The sequence below is a fragment of the Rhinichthys klamathensis genome, unplaced genomic scaffold, assembly GCF_029890125.1.
Source record: "Rhinichthys klamathensis goyatoka isolate OS25496 unplaced genomic scaffold, OSU_Roscu_1.1 h1tg000004l_1, whole genome shotgun sequence".
Lineage (NCBI taxonomy): Eukaryota > Metazoa > Chordata > Actinopteri > Cypriniformes > Leuciscidae > Rhinichthys > Rhinichthys klamathensis.
This window is the reverse complement of record NW_026606557.1, coordinates 2,066,036-2,081,224: the sequence shown is the minus strand read 5'-3', so window position 1 is coordinate 2,081,224 and position 15,189 is coordinate 2,066,036.

Sequence of the window (15,189 nt, the reverse complement as noted above, 5' to 3'; positions counted from 1 at the left end):
TGTGTTACCTTTCACCAAACAGCTTTCACACCGATGATATGTGTAGGGCAATTAGGACCAAAACCAAAAGCAGAAAGACATAAAAGCCTGAGTGCTTTGGTGTTAAACTGTACTTAAAGGGATAGTTCACTTTGAAATTAATTTTTGGTATGTTTTAGCTTACCTCAAGGGCATCCAAGATGTAGGTGTCTTTGTTTCCGCAGTAGTTTCAATTTTGATATTTTTAGGTCAAACCGTTCTTGTCTGTCAGTCATATAATGCAGGTCTATGGTCACCACCTCAAAGAGCATGCACAGAGAAGTCCAAATTAAACATGATTTAATGACTCGTAAATGTAAGTACACATTGATGGCCTGAGACACGAAACGAGCAGTTTGTGTGAGAAAACGAACAGTATTTATATCGTTTTTACCCTGTTGTAACCACAGCCACGTCCAAGTGATCTGAGGGCGCCGGCGCTTTTACATTTTACATTTACGAGTCATTAAATCATGTTTAATTTGGACTTCTCTGTGCATGCTCTTTGAGGTGGTGACCATAGACCTGCATTATATGACTGACAGACAAGAAAGGTTTGACCTAAAAATATCAAAATTGAAACTACTGCGGAAACAAAGACACCTACATCTTGGATGCCCTTGAGGTAAGCTAAAACATACCAAAAATTAATTTCAAAGTGAACTATCCCTTAAGGCCAACTGAATTAACATGTGACATACTAAATTTGAATCCAGAAAGGTAAGACAGTGTAAATATTGAGTCGAGTGCAGCCTGTGTTGCTCTCTATTTTAAAAGGTAAATAGTCATTAGTTAGAAAAGCTCAAAGCTGGCCACTTTATCCGCTGATACACCCACTTCTGGTTTATAATATTGGCTGTTAAATGCACTGAAAACAAATCTTAATGCCAGTCCATACAATTACTGCCACGGTGGCTGTGTAAATCCAAAAGGCAGAATGAACAATGCGAGGTTAGCTTTTAATAAACACTGAGAAACTCTGCACACATAATGTATTAAAGACGCCGGACAATGAACAGAAATAATTGATGGCTTAAATAGACAGATGGAATGATTAATGGAACAAGAGCTGCGTAACTAAATCTAAAACCATGGGAACAAATGAATAACAAACTCGGTTACAGAAAAAAACATGCAAACAGAACATGACAATGTTGTGAGACAACTGGACAAGACTAGACAAGACACGAACATGGCATTGATATGCTATAAAGAATTCTGTGTGATAGTTATGAGACCATGTAAAATAGCCTACATACTACACATAATTCGAATGTGTGGTAAACAGTAATAATGAAAGTCGGGCAGGTTTGAAACATTAGACTGGTGCTGTGCGATGCTGTGTTATAGTTACTGAAACTAAAACTATATAACCATGATCATTTTTGTAGCTTGAAATAAAATAAAGGTTTACTGAAATGATAGCCTATATATAAATATATATATATATATACACACACAGTTGTAATCGAAATTATTCAACCCCCAATACAAATCAGGCAAAATGTACAGATTTCAGCTGTTTGCAATGAACAAATCAAACAATGTTAGAAAGTCAAAAGAATAGTCCAAAAAGTTAAGAGAAGATATCATCACCCTTAAAAAACAAGGAACAGGATACAAAAAGATAGCGAAGGCACTAAATGTTCCTGGAGACACCGTTGGAAGCAAAGTTCGCAAGTTCAAAGTTTAAGGAACAGTGGTTACACTACCTGGACGGGGCAGAAAAGGGAAGATATCAACGGCTGCAACCAGATTTCTGAGAAGGCAGGTTTGGAAAAACCCTCGAGTGACTTGTTTTCTCCAAAGGCATCCCTTACTTGTTCAGCTACAGTCCTCTGGTCCCAGGATTTCTGGAATTCAAATCCATTCAATATATGTCCTTGTTCTTGCAACTGTTGCTGGAAGAAGGATCTTTGTTGAAAGTATCATGAAAATGATTTTTGGCCCTAGAAAACAAAGCAGATATTTTATTTGATATTTATTCATCCACAATTGAAATCTGTTCTCATCGAACCATAAAACATGAAAAAATTTAGGATGATTTTAATATTCACACCACAGCTATTTTAAAAAAAGTTGGCCATCATTAATTTTATTATATATAAATATAAAAAAAACAATATCGGTCGACCACTAATTTACAGTACATTTTCCTTTAGGTCAGTACTATTCGTAATACAAATAAGCAAATGAGCAAGGACACCGACAAAGCACTTGAGTATTAATTCTTCTTGTTTATTTATTGTTGTTTCCTTTCTCTTCTACACACTTTTCTTTGAATCTTTCTGTTTGTAAGCTCCTTTTCACTATGTGTTTTCAAATCTCTACTATTTCTAACATACGTAAATCAAACGTCACACGTCAGAGGCGGTGCAATCCTAACAATCTCCGTACCCTTCCGGTGTCTTCTAATACTTTATTCTCTTTTCCTATTGGTCTCTGGAACTGCCAGTCCGCTGTTAACAAAGCTGATTTCATTACATCTTTTTCAAGTCATTCAGGTCTCAGTCTATTGGCCCTGACTGAGACCTGGATCAGACCAGAGGACACTGTCACACCTGCTGCCCTCTCCACTAACTTCACTTTCTCACACACCCCCCGTCTGACCGGAAGGGGTGGTGGTACTGGTCTGCTCATCTCAAATGACTGGAAATTTGATCCTTTACCACCTCTATTTGACAACAGCTCATTTGAATCACATTCAATTACCATCACTAGTCCTATAAAAAATTCATTTTGTAGTTGTATATCGTCCCCCAGGTCAACTTGGCAGTTTTTTGGAGGAGCTTGATGTGCTACTCTCATCCTTCCCTGAAGATGGTACTCCTCTTGTAATTCTTGGAGACTTCAACATCCACCTAGAAAAACCTCAGGCTGCTGATTTCCACACCCTGCTTGCATCATTCGACCTCAAACGAGTATCTACTGTGGCTTCTCACAAATCAGGTAACCAATTGGACCTTATCTACACACGCTACTGCTCTACGGACAATACACTGGTCACTCCACTGCACACCTCAGATCACTTCCTCCTCACTCTCAACCTCAACCTGCCTCAGAACACAACACACACTCCTCCACAGGTCACCTTTCGACGAAACCTACGCTCACTTTCACCCTCTCACCTATCCTCTTTGGTCTCATCCACACTTCCTCCACCTGATCAGCTCTCAACACTTGATACTAACAGTGCAACTGATACTCTTTTCTCCACTTTAACATCCTGCTTGGACAACTTCTGTCCCCTTTCCTCCAGGCCAGCCCGCGCCACACCCTCTGCCCCCTGGTTAACTGATATTCTTCGCGAACATCGTACTAAACTCAGGGGTGCAGAGAGGAAGTGGCGCAAATCGAAAGATTCGACAGACCTGGGTCTTTATCAATCCCTTGTCTCTTCCTTCTCTGCTAATATCTCTACTGCTAAAATGGCTTACTATCACAACAAAATTTTCATTTCTTCTGACTCTCGCATGCTTTTCAAAACCTTCTCCTCTCTTCTTAACCCTCCTCCTCCTCCTCCTTCATCAACCCTAACAGCTGACGATTTTGCCACATTCTTCATAGAAAAAACAACCACCATCAGCGGCCAATTTACCAATCCACAAACTGACACACACATTTTACCAACAAACGCACACATTTTACCCTCCTTCTCTCTACTTTCAGAGGCGGAAGTCTCTAAACTCCTCCTTTCCAATCGCCCTACTACCTGTCCGCTTGATCCTATCCCCACTAATCTACTTCAAGCCATTTCTTCCTCAGTTGTACCCACACTCACGCACATCATAAACACCTCTCTTCACACTGGTACCTTTCCCACAGCTTTTAAGCAGGCTCGAGTAACCCCACTGCTTAAGAAACCCAATCTAAATCCAGCACATCTAACAAGTTACAGACCGGTATCTCTTCTTCCATTTGTCGCGAAAACACTTGAACGAGTTGTTTTCAACCAGATCTCCTCCTTTCTTACACAGAACAACCTCTTGGACGACAATCAGTCTGGTTTCCTCTCAGTAATTGAAGCTCTGAGACTGGCAAGAGCAGCTTCCAAATCCTCAGTCCTCATCCTGCTGGATCTGTCTGCTGCTTTTGACACAGTTAACCACCAGATCCTCCTGTCAATCCTAAAGATGAAGGGCATCTCGGGAACTACACTCCAATGGTTCGAGTCTTACCTCTTAGGTAGGTCCTTTAGGGTGTCGTGGAGAGGTGTGGCATCTAAGACCCAACATCTAGCTACTGGGGTGCCTCAGGGCTCAGTGCTTGGACCACTCCTCTTCTCCATCTACATGACATCACTAGCATCTGTGATTCAGAAACATGGCTTTTCCTATCATTGCTACGCTGATGACACGCAACTCTACCTCTCATTCCAGCCTGACGATCCGACGGTAGCTGCTCGTATCTCAGCCTGCCTGACAGACATTTCTGGCTGGATGAAGGACCACCACCTTCAACTAAACCTTGCGAAGACAGAGCTACTTGTGGTCCCGGCCAACCCAACACTTCATCACAACTTCTCCATTCAGCTAGGCTCGTCATCCATAACTCCATCAAGGTCAGCTAAGAACCTTGGGGTTGTAATTGATGATCAGTTGAAATTCACAGACCACATTGCTAGAACTGCCCGGTCCTGCAGATTTGCCTTGCACAACATTAGGAGGATCAGGCCCTTCCTTACAGAGCATGCTACACAACTCCTTGTCCAAGCACTTGTTTTATCCAGACTGGACTATTGTAATGCTCTCCTGGCTGGTCTTCCAGCTTGCTCTGTCAAACCTCTACAATTGATCCAGAATGCTGCAGCCAGAGTAGTCTTCAATGAGCCGATGAGAGCACACGTCACTCCTCTCCTCACACAATTGCACTGGTTGCCAGTTGCTGCTCGCATTAAATTCAAGGCACTGACGTTTGCCTACAGAACAACCACTGGCACTGCTCCCTCTTACCTAAACTCATTACTTCAGACTTATGTGCCATCCAGAAACCTGCGCTGTGCTAGCGAATGTCGTCTTGTGGTACCATCTCAAAGAGGCACAAAATCTCTTTCTCGGACCTTTACCATGGCTGTACCCTGTTGGTGGAATGATCTGCCTAACTCAACCAGAGCTTCTGAGTCAGTAGCCACTTTCAAGAAACTGCTGAAGACATATCTTTTTCGGCAGCACTTGATTCAGTAGAATTAACACTTTCTCTTCTCTTCTCTTCTCTTCTATAAAAAAAAAAAAAAAAAAAAAACACTGCACTAAAATTAAACTGAGAGGGGTTATAGCACTTACGTATTGTTGTCCTACTGTTAGTTTACCTGCTTCTATTGTTCTCATTTGTAAGTCGCTTTGGATAAAAGCGTCTGCTAAATGAATAAATGTAAATGTAAATACATTTCAATGACTGCAGCCATTTCTTGTGCTTTTAACAGTTGGGGTCTTCCTGTGCCCTGCCACGTTGCATCTTTCTCCTCAATGTTCACAATCACAAGAAGTTTCAGTTCTTTCAATGTAAACGTCTTCTCTACTGACTGACTCACTCATAAAAACAGTCTTTGCCACCATCTAATGGCAAAATAATGTAACTTCTGTTGCTGTTCACGGTCAGGGACTATTTTCTCCAGCGGAATGAAGACTTTAAGTGATTTTACTTGATAAATATTTTGTTGCTTTAATATTTGTATTGTGTGGTAACCGTTTTATAAAAGCCAAGGTACTCAAGGCTAAGGGCGTTTACTGTTTTTATTACGGACATGGTTTTTGAAAACACTATCTAGCTAACACTACAGTGTTTACTGCGATGCCAAAGTGTGTTGCAAGATTAGCAAACGTACTTTTCACGAGTTTGAGTGCATTCCGTGTAATCCTTCGCGCAAGTTACTGTATATGGTAAATAATTTGGCTTGCGACCTTATGTTTAACTTCATTAGGTATTGTTAAGTTGTAAATGTGTGTTGTTCTTACATTTTCCTTGACCTGGAGCTCCAGTTGCCAGAGTGTTTCTGAGTTGCAGGCAGCTTGACCTGCCGAAGCATCGACTTGTGAGCTGCCAGACCTGAAAAGTGCCCTCATCTCACTTTCCACCGTGCTGTATGTAGTATTACGTGCGGATGAGCCTGTCCTTGGTCGCTCAAGGGACGAGGCCAAAGATGTAACCGTTTCAGGAGATGATAAAATATTTCTTAAAACTCCAATAGCTTGTTGAAGTGCACAAGCGGCTGCCTCATCTACCTCAGCCATGCTGATCAGGACCTGTCCCGGTGACACCGATCACGCCAGACCTGACTTCCGTTTCCATTGTACGATTTCCGTTCCCTTTCGAGAACGTCCACTTCGTATTGCATAGCTATACGCAGTGGGAAAACTCCTTTTCTCGAGAATATTGAAGCCATTAATCTAAAACGCAGTGCAGCTGCACAGCCAGCACAATGCAGAGCTGTCTAGCGTGCTGATTGGCTGGGCTGCGGTAACTGCGCGAACCAATGGCGAAGCGGTGAGGAAGCGCAATCCTATTGGGACACTTCCCGCGCGCCAGAATGGGCGTGGCTGCTGACTATATAAGCGGCCCATTTCGCCATAGGAATTAGATTTAAGCTCCTCCTCCTCCTGCTTCGGCCTTGCACACGATGACAGTCCTCCAGGTGTTCCAGGCCAAACTCCTCTGCGCAGCGCTACAAAGACCACTGCCAAGACCATTGGCAGAAACATGGCCAACCTAACTCCGGACTGTCCCTGGCTCCTTGTACATTTACGAAGTGCATAGACGCAGCCCTTTCTCCCCTGAGACAGTGGGGAATGCGCATTTTGAACTACCTTGATGACTGGCTCATTCTAGCCCAGTCGGAGGCCGAACTGCTGAACCACAGATCCTGGCTCCTCCGCCATCTGGAATGCCTTGGGCTCAGGATCAACTTTTCAAAGAGCATGCTGTTCCCCAGCCAGTGTATAACCTTCCTGGGGGCAGTTATCGACTCTGTTCAAATGAGAGCTTGGCTCACGCCAGACTGTGCTCTCTCTATCCAACAGCTAGCGGCTTCGTTCGTGGTGGGCTCTTTCAGGCCCCTCAGAACGTTTCAGAGGGCACTGAAACGTTCATCATCAGTACTCCAACTGGGCCTACTGCATATGCATCCTCTTCAGCGCTGGCTGAAACCCTGAGTCCCAGCTCGTGCATGGCATCACGGCCACTTACGTATCAGGGTGAGCTACGGCTGTATCAAAGCCCTGGCCCCGTGGAAAAACATCAGCTGGTACCAGTCTGGTGTAAAAACATGGGTGTGGTCTCAAGGAGAAAGGTGATTTCGACAGATGCCTCCAACTTAGGCTGGGGAGCTCTGTGCGAGGGCAGGCCAGCCTCCGCCCTCTGGTCGAGTTCGGAGAAGCGCTTACATATCAACTGCCTCGAAATGAGAGCAGTTTTTCTAGCCCTGAAAACCGGACAACATGTCAGTGGTGTCTTACATAAATCGCCAGGGCGGTCTCAGGTCCAACAACCTGTACGCCATGGCCAAACACCTTCTTTTATGGGTGCAACCCGCTCTCGCTGACAACGGTGCACATACCAGGCATACTGAACCAGGGTGCAGATATCCTATCTTGAGACAATGTTCCCCTAGGGGAATGGTCTCTTCACCCTCAGTCAGTTCAAATGATCTGGAGTGTCTTCGGCAAGGCAGAGGTGGACCTCTTCGCCTCAAAAGACAACTCTCACTGCCCAATATTCTTCTCAAAGGACAGGGATGCGCTGACCCACGAATGGCCCAGCCTCCCCCTTTATGCATTTCCCCCAGTCGCGATGCTCCCTCAGGTCATCGAGCGGATCAGGAAACACAAATGTGCGATCCTTCTGATAGCTCCCCTCTGGAAAACCCAGACATGGTTTCCCGAGTTGGCACAGTTGACAGAGGCATCACCATGCCCTGTAACCGCTGAGGAAGGACCTACTCACACAGGGGAACAAAACAATTTGGCACCCTCATCCCGACTTGTGGGTCCTTCATGTATGACCCCTCAAACGGTATCCAGGAACCTCCCGGAAAAGGTCCTAAACACTATCACTGAGGCTAGAGCGTTGTCAACCAGATGCCTCTACGGTCTTAAATGGTCAGTGTTCACCGACTGGGTGTACAGCTCGGGACTTTGACCCTTACTCATGTGACGTACCATCTGTACTTTCCTTTCTGCAAGAGCTGATGGACTTTTCGGGTCGGACCCCCTCCACGCTCAAAGTGTATGTGGCAGCCATAGCAGCCTTCCATGCTCGTGTGGCCGGCCAGTCATTGAGAAGGAACGACCTAGTCGTGCGCTTCCTTAAAGGGGCCAGGAGGCTTAACCCGCCTCATCCCCCTTCCATACCTGCCTGGGACCTATCTACGGTCCTCAGGGCCCTTAAGGGACCCCCTTTCGAGCCGCTTCAGTCGGCCGACCTAAAGCCTCTCTCACTTAAGACTGCACTTCTGCTAGCACTAGCATCGGTCAAGCGAGTGGACGACTTGCAAGAGCTCTCCATGAACACTTCCTGTCTCAAATTCAGGCCTCCAGGGTCGTCCTCAGGCCAAGACAAGGTTATGTCCCAAAGGTGCTCTCAACTCCGTTCAGAGCCCAGGTCATTGCGCTATTGGCGCTTCCCTCAGTGGAAGACGATAGAGAATTGAGTCTTATCTAGAGCGTTCTGCCTCGTTCAGACAGTCAGAACAGCTCTTTGTATGCTTCGGCGGCCGGACCAAAGGGCTTCCGGTCACGAAACAGAGAATATCAAGATGGATAGTGGACGCTCTCTCTTTAGCCTATGCCTCATTGGGCCTGCAATATCCCATAGGTGTCAGGGCTCATTCCACAAGGGGCATGGCCTCTTCATGGGCGTGGTCCAGTGGTGTACCAATAAAAGACATTTGTGCGGCGGCTGGCTGTTCTTCGCAGTCCACATTTGTGAAATTGTATAGCTTGGAAGTGCCAGCTCTGCAGGCACGAGTGCTTTCTATATGAGAGACATTGGGCCTTCAGGATCCAATCCTCTAGATATCCCTTCGCGGGCCCCGACTCGGTCTGAGCCCCGTTGGATTATGACTTTAGTTCTACTATGTGCCTCAGGCACTCAGCCCCAGGCTATAGTTCAGAGCAAGGTCGTCAGCCAATAGCACAGCGTTTTAAACTGGGTTCCCACTGCGTATAGCTATGCAATACGAAGTGGACGTTCTCGAAAGGGAACATTCTCGGTTCCTGAGAGTAGGGAACAAGTATTGAGAGCCAGCCGTGCTATTAAGCTGCACTTCAGGTCTGTCGCTTCAGTCGATTTAACTTGATTCCTATGGCGAAATGGGCCGCTTATATAGTCAGCAGCCACGGCCATTCTTGCGTTTCCTCACCGCTTCGCCATAGGTTTGTGCAGTTACCGCAGCCCAGCCAATCAGCGCGCTAGACAGCTCTGCATTGTGCTGGCTGTGCAGCTGCACTGCGTTTTAAATGAATGGCTTCAATATTCTCGAGAAAAGTTTTAGCTATGCAATACTTGTTCCCTACTCTCAGGGAACCGAGGTTACGCTAGTAACCGAGTACGTTTCCACTATACTCTCTCTCACACATACATACATTATTCTCTTACATACACATATTCATACACATACCCCCTTAAATTTCTTCCACATTACATACATTTATTATTTATAACATTAAATGTATACTTTGAATACATTTTCATAAGAGTAAAATGTATAAATGTGTGCGTAAAAATATTTACGAGTACAAAATGTAGGCTGTAAATGTGCGTTAAAAAATATATGAATATAAGAGTCAAATTTAAGAATGTGTGCATTATAAAATATGGGAACATAGGAGCAAAAATATAAGTAGAAAGGAGAATGTAAGTGTGTGTGAGAGTAGAAATGTATGTGAAAGGAGAATGTAAGTGTGTGTGATAGTATGTATGTGAAAAGAGAATGTATGTGTGTGTGAGTATGTATGTGAAAGGAGAATGTGTGTGTGTGTGAGAGTAGAAGAATGAATTTTGGCATGTTTGGCTCAATAGTATGGTGTGATGTACCCTCTGTCCTCCATATATGTCTGACTATAAGTTTATTACATGATTCTCAATAAGTAATTACTTCAAGTGCTAAAAAAGTACAGTATGAATGAGTGCAGTATGAATGTTATTTCAGACATACTACTCTTCTCACATTCTGTTTTAGCCTACTATATAGGCAAGTATGCGATTTCGGATGCAGCCTAAAATAGTATCTCAAAATAACACTGTGGTGCGGACGGTGACCCCCATACTAAACTGTCACGTGTTTAGTTCTGTGTTTCTGTATTTGGGTTCATGTTTAGTGGTCATGTGTTTAGTCTTGTGGTTTTGTAATGTTCTTGGTTAATTGTTCCCTGCGTGTTAATACTCTTCCCAGGTGTTTCCCATTGACCACACCCTCTCGTTATCATGTTAGCTTATTTAAGCCTGTGTGTCTTGTGTAGTCTTTGTGAGTGCTTAATGTTTGTGAGCTGGTTGTTCTGTCCTGACCGTGTTTCTTGTTCCTGAGTTCATGTTTCTGTAGTTAGAGTTTGTATGTTTAATAAATACTGCAAATGGATCCTACTCTCTTGTTCACTTCAACCGGCCGTGACAGAAGCACTCACCAGACAAAGGATCCAGCAGTTTTTTGCTCCCGCCAGGAGAATCGTCCGATGGATGAGTATGTGCGGGAGTTTTGTGAATTTTGCCAGGAGGTGGATATTGAGGACGCTGCTTTGAAGGACATGTTTGGTCGGGGAATCGACAAGTTCCTTTCTTCACTTAGGCCGTTTGATACCCCGCAATACACACTGGCACAGTATGTTGGCTTTGCTCTTTTCATAACCAACTCACCATTCAATGTGGGTTCGGTTCAAGGGGAGCCCCACAAGCTCACTTTATTCCCAAAAGCGGTGATCGCGGCGGAGGAAGCTGTCCCGGGGATCGCGGCGGAGGAAGCTGTCCCGGTGATCGCGGCGGAGGAGGCTGTCCCGGTGATCGCGGTGGAGGAGGCTGTCCCTGAGATCGCGGTGGAGGAGGCTGTCCCTGAGATCACGGTGGAGGAGGCTGTCCCTGAGATCGCGGTGGAGGAGGCTGTCCCGGTGATCGCGGTGGAGGAGGCTGTCCCTGAGATCACGGTGGAGGAGGCTGTCCCTGAGATCGCGGTGGAGCAGGCTGTCCCTGAGATCACGGTAGAGGAAGCTGTTCCGGAGATCGCGGCGGAGGAAGGTGTTCCCGAGATCGAGGGGGAGGAGGCTGTCCCTGAGATCGCGGCGGACGAAGTTGTTCCCGAGATCGAGGGGGAGGAGGCTGTTCCTGAGATCACGGCGGAGGAACCTGTCTCCGAGATCGCCGCGGAGGAGGTTGTCCCTGTGATCGCGCCAGAGAAAGCTGTTCTTGAGATCACGGCGGAGGAAGCTGTACCTGGGAGCGCGGAGGAGGAGGCCGTCCCTGTATTCGTTGCGGAGAGCGAGGCCGAGTCTGTTCTCGAGCACACCGTGGAGGTCGCTCGCGGGTTTGTTCCCGAGCACGCCGTAGAGGCTGCTCGAGAGTCGGTCTTGGAGCACGTCATGGAGGTCACTCTCAGACTTGACCCGGAACAGGTGGTAGAGGGCGCCACTGAGTTTGTTCCTGAATTGCCTGCCCCACCCTGGTTGCAGGCAGAGTTTATTTCATTGTCTTGTCCCTCCCACCTCCCTCATGGACTCCCTCTGTGTCACCACCACCCGGGACTTATGTTTGTGGAGCGTCTGGTATCCGCTCCATAGAGGGGGGATTCTGTCACGTGTTTAGTTCTGTGTTTCTGTATTTGGGTTCATGTTTAGTGGTCATGTGTTTAGTCTTGTGGTTTTGTAATGTTCTTGGTTAATTGTTCCCTGCGTGTTAATACTCTTCCCAGGTGTTTCCCATTGACCACACCCTCTCGTTATCATGTTAGCTTATTTAAGCCTGTGTGTCTTGTGTAGTCTTTGTGAGTGCTTAATGTTTGTGAGCTGGTTGTTCTGTCCTGACCGTGTTTCTTGTTCCTGAGTTCATGTTTCTGTAGTTAGAGTTTGTATGTTTAATAAATACTGCAAATGGATCCTACTCTCTTGTTCACTTCAACCGGCCGTGACACTAAACTCTTTACTTTTGCAAAGGCTTATTTTGACTGCATATGCTGTATAGCATTAGTTTACTTCAGAGGTATTCAAGCGAGTGTTAGCAGATATTAAGCAGTCAGTCTACTAATACTCTAATGAGAGTTAGTTGACATGAATTTGCAAAATTACTTATTGTTAGTAGTATGTCTAAAGTGGACCATCCAAATAAAGTGTTTTACTTGCTAACTTCCCTCCATATCGTTCAGTTAGATGTATGTCATTGCTTATGTTGCACGAGTGCCCACTACTGGAGGCGAGGAACCCTTGCAGTGTGTTTAAATGAAACACCCTAAACCCTTGATCACTTGTGGGTAAATTAAGTGCAACCACTGCGAGTTGTTGTTGTGACGTCACAATCATGGTGCATTGTGGTCTATGGATCTGACTGAAGTGTACATGTTGAGTAGACTCACTCCCTTGGTCAAAATCGCGGGGTCGAGGGTCTCTTCCCTCGTCCACTTGATGAAGTTGAACAAACTTCGAATTGGTGGCGGGGATTCACCCGAGGGGAAGTGCTTAGGGAAGTTCACAAGTTTATGGCTGCATTCGAAATCGCATACTTCCCTACTATATAGTAGGCGAAAAACAGTATGTGACAAAAAAAAGTATGTCTGAATTCACAGTGCTCATAAAAGAGGCAAAAAGTTTTCGGATGAGCACCTACTGGTGTGATCCTGAAGTGCGCATTGTGACGGGGCACATTGCTACCGTCACGGCAGCGATGCGCTATACCCATTCTAGTGCACAAAGACTGAGTGCAATTGTGGCCTGTATTTGTTTGTCTAGCGTGTCAATGTGTTCTGTTAATCCTCATACTGTTTCAAATCAGCGGTTAGCCTAGCCTTTCAACCCCATAGTTATCCCCTAGCTTTTGTGTGCACACTTTTAACATCTAATACTATGGTGATTTATATGCTATAGCTACTACTATCAATACATATCTTGCTGTTTAAAAAAGAAAGAAAAGAAACCATGTCATTTACTTCACATTTCTAACCAGTTACAATAACCACGCAACACATGTCTTTGTTAATTCTGTATCTGTTTATTTAGTTTAAGAGGAACATAGCTTTGTGTCTTACTGGCGTCTCCGGTTTGTTTGTGTAAAGGAAGATTTGCCGCAATTGTGTGAATTAAATGACGCTATGACTTCCGGGTCAATGGGAAGTGACCCGGAGTTTGAGTTGTTAATTTTTAGCTGTTAATATGACTTGTGGCTTGCCAATTGTGAACTGGAACTATATAAATAATATTCTGTAATTATCTAGTTTTACAAGGGTAACATTTCGGCTGTTTTTAGGCATTTATGACCTTTTCATCTGAGCCACCCCTGTATTGTTATCGTGTGTTGGTATGTGCCAATTGCAGGGGTGCCTTTAGGGCTATAAAGCCTATATCTCATTTCGGTAACACTTTACTTGAAGGGGTGTGCATAAGACTAACATGACACCTTCATAATCATGACATGACACATGTTATGAATATGAAGGAAGTTGTATGCATGTTTATGACAACTGTCATTAAGTGTCATTCGCTCAGTTATGACATTTTTAATGCAAATATGACATTGTTTGAAATGTCTTTGTTATGACACCATGACATAAACAAATACATCATAACCTGTCAGTCTCTTTGTCAAGACAACACAACCTGTCATAAACATGACCTAGCAGATTCATTATCAAACTTAAGAAACCACCTAGCTTTATTTGGTTAACATTACATTAAACTGTCAGGTGGTTGGTGTTGACATTGGCTGTCATGAAGCCATTATAACTTTTTAATGACAAATTGAATGTGTACCACTGTAGTTGAGGTCACGAAAAATATTCATGACACAGTTATAATGGCTTCATGACAGCCAGTGTTAAAACCAACCACATGACAGTTTAATTTAATGTCAAGTTGTCATGACAAAGACACTGACAGGTTATGATGTTATGGTTTATGTCAAGATGTCATAACAAAGACATCTTAAACAATGTCATATTTGCATTCAAAATGTCATTATTGAGCGAATGACACTTAATGACAGTTGTCATAAACATGCATAAACCCTACTTCATATTCATGACATATGTCATGTCATGGTTATGAAGGTGTCATGTCAGTCTTATGCACACCCCTTCAAGTAAAGTGTTACCCTCATTTCTTTCAGGAGGGCAGGGAGTGAGAGGACATGAGTCTGTCGATGCTCTACGTATAAGTGACTTGTGTTAAGGTCAATTTCCAAACAGCTTTAAAAGTTTGATTGTTTTTTTTTTTACTCTCATGTCAATTTACTTTATTTTCTAAATAGTGTTTTTTGGGGGGATTTTTCTTTTTTTTTATTGTTTATTTTTATTCCCTTTCATTGGCCTTAATTGGGGTAAATAAAAAGATCCCATCTGTTCAAACTCATCCAACCTCTCCTGAGTGCTTACAACTGCTCACAACGACTCAGTCACATCTACCCTTAACATGCATACAATGGACACTTTACTATGGCCCTGTCCCAAATGGCGCACTTCATGCGGACTTTCGGTCTCGTGGACTTAAATTGCGCGTGCTCGCCGAGTCTACGAGTCCGTAGGCCGTCCCATTTAGCATTTTAACGCTCTGAAGTGTGCTCAGCAGCGCCCCCTTTGTACCCTTGAAGCGGTCTTCTGCGAAGCGCGCATAGATGCAGGCTCCACGCGCTTTAACTACCCAGGAATCCTTGCGAAAGGCCAATCAGACAACGGATGGGAGGAGATTTCGCTCACGGACAATTGTTAACATGGCTGAGAAGAAAATATTTAAGTGTAATTATCATTACGGTTTTTATGACAAGTTTATACAAACATTATGATCATCGACCAGTGGTTGATGTCTCAAACATAAGCGAATAATAGCGAGCTGAATAATACGATCGCATTATGATTCATTAAATAAATAGAACAGAATGTCAGGGCTTTACTGAGTCATATGTAAACACAACAACAATAGGCAGCATATTTCCCCGAACCTGTAGCTCCTGTCTATAACAACAATCAGACCGTCTTCCTGTTTCCGGGGT